We start from the raw sequence: 9,400 nt of genomic DNA, 5'->3' as shown, positions 1-9,400 counted from the left end.
AACCCTTGCTTTGCTCTCCGTTCTTTACCTCTTCTTCAACTCTTCTTCAACCTTTCAAACCTCTTTTCTCACCCCTTTTCTCACCCCAATGTCACCACCAAGAGCCTCATCATCAAAGAAGAGAAAGCCTAAGGAACCAACTTCCGGATCCTCAAGCTTCAATGAATACAAGTTCCTCTCATCATTCAACCAAAACCAATTTTATGGTTGGGTGAGTGAGAGGCAAATCATTCCAGAGGTAGGCTTCTGATAAACCACTATTTTATGGTTTATCTTGTGCTAATTTGAATGGTTTCTATCAAGCCTTTGCACACTTATTCATACAATTTGCATGATTTTACAATTCCTTCCCAATTTTGTTTTATGGTTGAAAACTTGCTTCCTAAGCCTTTAAATTGTGTATTTTAATTCCCCTTTATACCATTCGATGTCGTGATCTGTGTGTTAAGTGTTTTCAGGCTATTAGGGAAGGAATGACTTAAAAGATGTAGAGGAAGCTTGCAAAAATGGAAGGAGCACAAGAAATAAAGGAGATAACCAGCGAGGAGCGACGTGCACGCATGACTCACGTGTGCGCGTACGCGTGACACGCGAAGAAGACCATCAACGGGTACGCGTGACTGACGCGTACGCGTGACATGCGCCATGTGCAAAAAATATAGAAGACGCTGGGGGTGATTTTGGGCTGAGTTTGGACCCAGTTTTTGGCCCAGAAACACAGACTAGAGACAGGGGACAAGCAGAGACTCAACACACATTCTCATTTGCATAGTTTTTATTTTTAGTTTTGAATCTTAGAGAGAAATCACTACTTTCTCTAGGTTTCCTTCACATTCATAGTTTTAGAGTTTATGCTTTGGGTTTGGATATTGAGAAGAGTCACTACCTCCGTTGAAGTTGCCATTATTCTAGTTTGTTTCCTTATTCTCTTACTCTTTTAATCACTCATTAACCCTATTCAGATATGGATGTTTATGGTTTTGGGAGTTATTAATGCAAAGAACTATTTTTACCTTTAATTGATTTTCAGTTATTATTTTATTTAGTTTATCATGTCTTCTTTTCTCCTCCTTTTATCGTTTATGAAAATTGTATTCATGTCAATGGAGTGGACTCCCAACTTGACTTGGGAGTTGATTAAAACGAGACCATTGAGTTGGAATACTCAAGAGTAATTGGGAACTGGAAGTTGTTGGCTGACTCTTTAGTCACTAACGCTAATCCTTCCATAGGATAAGATTAGGACTTGTGAATTGGGGCTGGTTTAGTTGCTTGACTTTCCTTTATTCGGTAAGGGATGACTAAGTAGAAACAACAACCTATTACCATTACACTTGGAAAAATTCAACAAGGATAGAACTTCCAATTAATCTTCTCCCAGTCAAGGCTTTTCATTTTAAACACATAAAACCCCTTGTTAATTTCTAGTGCTTTAATTTAGAATTATTTTAATTTCCCATTCTCCAACCCTAAAAATTCTCAGAAAATTTATGACTAATAAAATAGCACTCTTTTGTCAACTCGTTGGGAGACGACCTGGGATTTCTACTCCTAGTATTTTTTTTATTCTAAATTTGTGACAACCCTTCTAAATTGATAAGCGGAATTTTCGTCGGTTAAGAACTGTACTTGCAATGCTGTTCTTATTATAATTTCTTAATCGGCATATTTTCCGCACGTCAATTTTTGGCGCTGTTGCCGGGGAGTTGCAATAGTGTGCTAAATTATTGGTTGGTGTAAATATTTTTAATTTTACATATTTGCATATTCTATTTTATTTTATTACCATGAGCTGTATGTTTCTTTCATTGAATGACGCGTTCACTGTCTGATCCGAGCTTAGCCGCGTTTGATCCTGAAATTGGAAGAACTATTTCACGTATTAGGCGAGCTCGGCGTCGGTTAGCCTCTGAGGGGGGTGAAGTGGTTACTACCAATTCACCAGTCTTATCTGAGAGCGAAACTGAAGCACCATTTGAGGAAGAAACAAGCTCCTCTTCTACTGATTCTATTGATTTACATGCAGGTAATATGGCGGAGCCCAGAAGGATTACTCTCCAGGAAGCAGGAGCTCCAGACTTTGAACTGAAGATTTTGAACTGAAGACTATGCTAATCAACTTACTACCCTAGTTTCATGGCGTACCTGCTCAAGAGCTTATTAAGCACCTCAGGGATTTTCAGACAGCCTGCTCAACTACTAGGCGTCATGGTGCAGATGAGACTACTATTTGGCTATATGCCTTCCCGTTCTCTCTTGAGGGAAAGGCAAGGGAGTGGTTCTACACTCAACCTGAAGCAGTTGTTACTAATTGGGATCTACTCATAAGGGAGTTCTTGGAAAAATACTTCCCAACTGAAGTTACAGACAGATTGAAGAAAGAAATTTCCTGTATTATCCAAGGCAAATCAGAGACTCTTTATGAGTATTGGGAACACTTCAGAAATCTCCTAGACTCATGTCCCCACCACAAGATTGACCAGTGGTGTTGATTAGCTACTTCACACAAAGCATGAAGCCTCAGGATAAGACTACATTAGATGCTGCGAGTAATGGTTCTCTGAAGAAGTACAAGACGGCGACAGAAGCTTGGCAACTGATCACCGATCTAGCTGAGCCTACCCAGAATGTCAGGCACAGGAACAACCATTCCAAGGCTATTGCGGAGGTTTCCTCTAGTAGTGAGACTGCTGCTCTCACACAGACTCTGGGAGAGATGACCAACATACTGAAGCAGCTACAGCTGAATCAACAACAACCTCAGCCTCCCCCACAACAACAGTGACAACAATTGGTTCCTCAGAGAGTGTGCGGAATATGTGCCTGTTATACTCATTACACTGACGAGTGCCCGTAGCTCCAACAGGAAGACAACACCTTGGTAGCTACTCATAATTTCTATGACCGCCCGACTTAAGGATACTATCAACAAGGCGGCAATTATAACCAAGGTGGAAGCTACAATCAAGGTTGGCAAGATAACTCTAACCAAGGCTGGAGAGACAATTCCAACCAGGGGTGGAGAGATAATTCCAACCAAGGATGGAGGGACAACTACAACTGAGGAGGCAGAGATAACAATGGGACTCAGAGGTGGAACAACAACAACAACAGACAGCAAAATCCTCCTTACCAGCAGCAGAACCAAAACCAGCCTTACAGAGCACCTCACCAAAGGCAGTCCTAAGCGCCTCAGAACAACCAACAGCTGGTCCCTCAAATCACTTACCCTCCTTTTTTTTCTAATGACGAGATGCTTCGCTCTCTTGCGCAAGGACAACAAGACATTCAGAATACACTTACCTCTACCATAAACGGTCTGAACGCTACCTTGCAAGCGCTCGTCTCCCGGATGGAATCATTATCTACCCACAACAATCAACCTTCAAGCTCTAGTGCAACTCCTTCTCAACCTTTACCCAACACCAAAGGTGGAATCAATGCCATCACTTTGAAGTCCCGAACCACACTGCAAGAGAGGAGTCATGAGGAGCCAAGCTCAAAGGAAGACATTCAAGTTGAGGACATTGTTGAGGTAGAGGATGTTGAAGAAGAGGAGGAAGTACAGGACATGGTTGAAGAAGAACCAGCTCAACAGGGAATGGAGCACCAAAGGAAGATAAAGTTACAAGATAAGCCATTCCCATTCCATTTTCACACCTTGCTAGGAAATCCAGGAAGCAGATGGAGCTAGATCCCAAGATGGTGGAGATCTTCAAAAAGGTTGAGGTAACCATTCCCCTTTTTGATGCCATTCGCCAGGTACCTAAGTATGCAAAGTTTCTAAAAGATTTATGCATGAATAAAGATAAAATATAGGATTTAGAAACTATTCCTCTAGGTAGCTCTATTTCTGCTTTAATGGGTGATATACTGAAAAAATGTAGTTATCTAGGTCCATGCATGGTTACTATTACTATAGAGGGTGTGAAGTTTTTTGATTGCATGTGTGATTTAGGTGCATGTATGAGTATTATGCCATTATCTGTATATGATGCTTTGAGGCTCCCTCCCTTAAAAAGGTTGGCAGCACATTTTGTTTTGGTATATAAAAGTATAATCTCCGTGCTAGGAATTGTTGAGGACGTGCTAGTGAGCATTAAGGGCTCACATTTCCAATTGACTTCTACATCTTGGAGATACCCCCTAATGACTCAGGAAGACCATTGATGAGCGGATATTTTATACGCTTTTTGGGGTTAATTTCATATAGTTTTTAGTATGTTTTAGTTAGTTTTTAGTTTATTTTCATTAGTTTTTAGGAAAAATTCATATTTCTGGACTTTACTATGAGTTGTGTATTTTTCTGTAATTTCAGGTATTTTTCTGGCTGAAATTGAGGGAGCTGAGCAAAAATCTGATTCAGGCTGAAAAAGGACTGCTGATGCTGTTGGATTCTGACCTCCCTGCACTCAAAGTGGATTTTCTGGAGCTACAAAACTCGAAATGGCGCGCTTCAATTTGCGTTGCAAAGTAGACATCCAGGGCTTTCCATCAATATATAATAGTCCATACTTTGCTCAAGGATAGACGACATAAACTGGCTTTCAACGCCAGTTCTCTGCCCAATTCTGGCGTCCAGCGCCAGAAAAGGATTAAAAGTTGGAGTTCAACGCCAGAAATGGATCCAAACCTAGCGTTGAACACCCAAAACAGCCTTATGCACATGAAATGTTTAAATCTCAGCCCCAGCACACACCAAGTGGGCCCCAGAAGTGGATCGCTGCACCATCTGTTATAGTCTACTCACTTTTTGTAAACCTAGGCTACTAGTTTAGTATTTAAACAACTTTTAGAGACTTATTTTGTATCTCATGACATTTTAGATCTGAACTTTGTACTCTTTGACAGCATGAGTCTCTAAACCCCATTGTTGGGGGTGAGGAGCTCTGCTGTGTCTCGATGAATTAATGCAAGTATTTCTGTTTTCCATTCAAACATGCGTGTTCCTATCTAAGATATCCATTTGCGCCTAACCATGGAAAAGGTGATGATCAGTGACACTCATCACCTTCCTCAATCTTTGAACGTGTGTCTGACAATCACCTCCGTTCTACATCAGATTGAATGAATATCTCTTAGATTCCTTAATCAGAATCTCCGTGGTATAAGCTAGATTGATGGCGGCATTCATGAGAATCCGGAAAGTCTAAACCTTGTCTGTGGTATTCCGAGTAGGATTCAGGGATTGAATGACTGTGACGAGCTTCAAACTCGCGAGTGCTGGGCGTAGTGACAGACGCAAAAGGAGAGTGAATCCTATTCCAGCATGATCGGGAACCTCAGATGATTAGCCGTGCTGTGACAGAGCATTTGGATCATTTTCACAAGAGGAGGGGATGTAACCATTGACAATGGTGATGCCCCAACACACAGCTTGCCATAGAAGGACGTGCGTGCGTGAATCAGAAGACAGAGGAAAGCAGAGATTCAGAAGACAAAGCATCTCCAAACTCCAACATATTCTCCATTACTGCATAACAAGTAACCTTTAACCCATGCTCTCTTGTTTACTCGCAATTCAACTGATAAATACAATTGACATCCTGACTAAGAATTGCAAGATAACCATAGTTTGCTTCAAACCAGCAATCTCTGTGGGATTCGACCCTTACTCACGTAAGGTATTACTTGGACGACCCAGTGCACTTGCTGGTTAGTGGTACGAGTTGTGAAAAGTGTGATTCACAATTCGTGCACCAAGTTTTTGGCGCCGTTGCCGGGGATTGTTCGTGTTTGAACAACTGACGGTTTATTTTGTTTCTTAGATTAGGAAAATTTTTCTTTTTTTGGTTTAGAGTCTCTTATTATTGTTCTTGGTTAAAAATATCCTTCTTCAAAACAAGTGTTACATTTACTGTCCAATTGGCTAGAGCATTGGTCTAAGTCCATGGCAGTTTGGTATACTTTTTTTTTTAAATCTTTTTCAAAAATAATAATTTCTCTATTAAATTTAGTGCCAAACTTTAAGTTTGGTGTTTTTCTTATTGATTTTCCTTTGATTTTCAAAAATTTTAGTTTGGTTTTCTTAAAATTTTAAGTTTGGTGTTCTTCTTCATGTTCTTGTGTTCTTATGAGTCTTCAAAGTGTTCTTGAGTTTTCCTTGTGTCTTGATCTTAAAATTTTAAGTTTGGTGTTCCTTGGTGTTTTTCCCTTCAAAATTTTCAAAAACAAGGAGCATTAGATCTAAATATTTTAAATCTTACGCTATTTTATTATTTTTCTCTTCCCTCACTAAATTCAAAAATATATTTTCTCTCTAATTTTAAAACAGATTTTCGAAAATTATTTTAAAAAAAAAATTCAGAATTTTTTTTAAATTTAAAATCTTTTCCAAATCATATCTTTTTCAAAAATTCCTTACCACTTTCTCTCCCCTCATTTTTTTCGAAAATCTTCACTTACTTTTATTTATTTTATTAATTTATTTTATTTTTGAAATAAATAAATAAATAAATAAATAAAAATTTATTTTCTCTATTTTACATCATCTCCCTTTCTCCATCATGGATCTAAGCGGAAATGAACAGTCCAGGAGGACTCTGGGGTCATATTCTAACCCCTCTACTGCTTCATATGGGAGTAGCATCTGCATACCCTCCATTGGAGTCAGTAGCTTTGAGTTGAATCCTCAGCTTATTATCATGGTGCAGCAAAGTTGCCAGTATTCCGGTCTTCCACAGGAAGAACCCACAGAGTTTCTGGCACAGTTTCTACAGATTGCTGACACAGTACATGATAAAGAAATAGATCAGGATGTCTACAGAGTATTACTGTTTCCATTTGCTGTAAAAGATCAAGCTAAGAGGTGGTTGAATAACCAACCTAAGGCCAGCATAAGGCCATGGAAACAGCTGACAGAAAAATTCCTGAATCAATACTTTTCCCCAAAACGGATGACACAGCTAAGGCTGGACATCCAAGGCTTCAAACAAGGAGATAATGAATCTCTTTATGATGCCTGGGAGAGATACAGAGAGATGCTACGAAAATGCCCCTCTGAAATGTTTTCAGAGTGGGTTCAGTTAGACATCTTCTATTATGGGCTTGCAGAAAGAGCTTAGATGTCCTTGGATTACTCAGCTGGTGGATCTATCCATATGAGAAAGACAATTGAAGAAGCTCAAGAGCTCATTGATACAGTTGTCAGGAATCAGCATCTGTACCTAAGCAGTGACCCCTCCATGAAAGAAGAGGTTAAAACAGCAACTGCTGAACTCAGTCCTGTAAAACAAGCTGCTGAATTCAATCAGCAATTGGACTTCCTAACAAAGCAGTTAGCCGAATTCAAAGATAGACTACAAGAGACAAGGATGGCTAATATACATATGGACGAACAGTTTAAGCAAACAAAGCAGCGGCTGTCAAGGCAATTAACAGAAGAATGCCAAGCAGTTCAACTAAGAAGTGGGAAAACATTAAATACCCCACCTCAAGGCAGCAAAAAGCTAAGAAATGAGCAAACCACCCAAAATTCACCTGAGGACAGTAAGAGCCCAGGGAAAAGTGATTCTGGAACTAAAACGCCAGAAATTTGGTGGAAGGCTGGCACTGAACGCCCAGACCATGCTCAGGACTGGTGTTCAACGCCAGAAACAAGGCAGGACTGGCGTTCAACGCCAGAAATAGGTAAGGATCTGGCGTTGAACGCCCAAAATGGGAAAGATCTGGCGCTGAACGCCCAAAATGGGCACAGTTCTGGCGTTCAGACGCCAGGAACAGACAAGGTGTTGGCATCTAACGTCACTCCAGACTCTAACTCTGGCACTCAATTGCCAGTGAGGGATCAGACACACACAAATGCTGAAAGCAACCCCTCAAAAAAGGCTTTTTCAACCACTTCTGTAGGCAATAAACCTACAGCAACTAAGGTTGAAGAATATAAAGCCAAGATACCTTATCCTCAAAAACTCCGGAAAGAGGAGCAGGATAAGCAATTTGCTCGCTTTGTAGATTATCTCAGGACTCTTGAAATAAAGATTCCATTTGCAGAAGCACTTGAGCAAATACCTTCTTATGCCAAGTTCATGAAAGAGATCTTGAGTCATAAAAAGGATTGGAGAGAAACAGAAAGAGTTATCCTCACTGAAGAATGCAGTGCATTCATTCTGAAAAGCTTTCCTGAGAAGCTTAAAGACCCTGGGAGTTTTCTGATACCATGCATATTAGAAGGTCAATGCACCAAGACAGCTTTATGCGATCTTGGGGCAAGCATCAACCTAATACCTGCATCCACTATCAGAAAGCTTGGCTTAACTGAAGAAGTTAAACCAACCCGGATATGTCTCCAACTTGCTGATGGCTCCACTAAATACCCATCAGGCGTGATTGAAGACATGATTGTCAGAGTTGGGCCATTCGCCTTTCCCACTGACTTTGTTGTGCTGGAAATGGAGGAGCACAAGAGTGCTACTCTCATTCTAGGAAGACCCTTCCTAGCAACTGGACGATCCCTCATTGACGTCCAACAGGGGGAAATAACCCTGAGAGTCAATGATGATGAGTTTAAGTTGAACGCTGTCAAAGCCATGCAGCATCCTGACACATCAAAAGACTGCATGAAAGTTGATCTTATTGACTCTTTGGTAGAAGAGATCAACATGGCTGAGAGTCTTGAATCAGAGTTGGAAAACATCTTTAAAGATGTTCAGCCTGATTTAGAGGATTTAGAGGACATGAAAGAGCCTCTGAAAATTCTTATGGAAGAAGAAAAACCTCCTAAACCCGAGCTCAAGCCATTACCACCATCCTTGAAATATGCATTTCTGGGAGAAGGTGACACTTTTCCAGTGATCATAAGCTCTGCCTTAAATTCACAGGAAGAGGAAGCACTTATTCAAGTGCTAAGGACACACAAGACAGCTCTTGGGTGGTCCATAGGTGACCTTAAGGGCATAAGCCCAGCTAGATGCATGCACAAAATCTTATTGGAGGATAATGCTAAGCCAGTGGTTCAACCACAGAGGCGGCTAAATCCAGCCATGAAAGAAGTGGTGCAGAAATAGGTCACCAAACTACTAGAGGCTGGGATTATTTATCCTATTTCTGATAGCCCCTGGGTGAGCCCTGTCCAAGTCGTCCCAAAAAAGGGAGGCATGAGAGTGATTCATAATGAAAAAAATGAACTGGTTCCTACAAGAACAGTTACAGGGTGGCGCATGTGTATTGACTACAGAAGACTCAATACAGCCACCAGAAAGGATCATTTTCCTTTACCATTCATAGACCAGATGCTAGAAAGACTAGCAGGTCATGATTATTACTGCTTCTTGGACGGCTACTCAGGCTATAACCAGATTGCAGTAGATCCTCAAGATCAAGAGAAAACAACATTCACATGTCCATCTGGAGTGTTTGCTTATAGAAGGATGCCATTTGGGCTGTGTAATGCGCCTGCAAC

This window comes from Arachis hypogaea, chromosome 19, assembly GCF_003086295.3.
Source record: "Arachis hypogaea cultivar Tifrunner chromosome 19, arahy.Tifrunner.gnm2.J5K5, whole genome shotgun sequence".
Classification (NCBI taxonomy): Eukaryota; Viridiplantae; Streptophyta; class Magnoliopsida; order Fabales; family Fabaceae; genus Arachis; species Arachis hypogaea.
The sequence above is the reverse complement of the archived record's forward strand: the minus strand, read 5'-3'. Positions refer to the sequence as shown.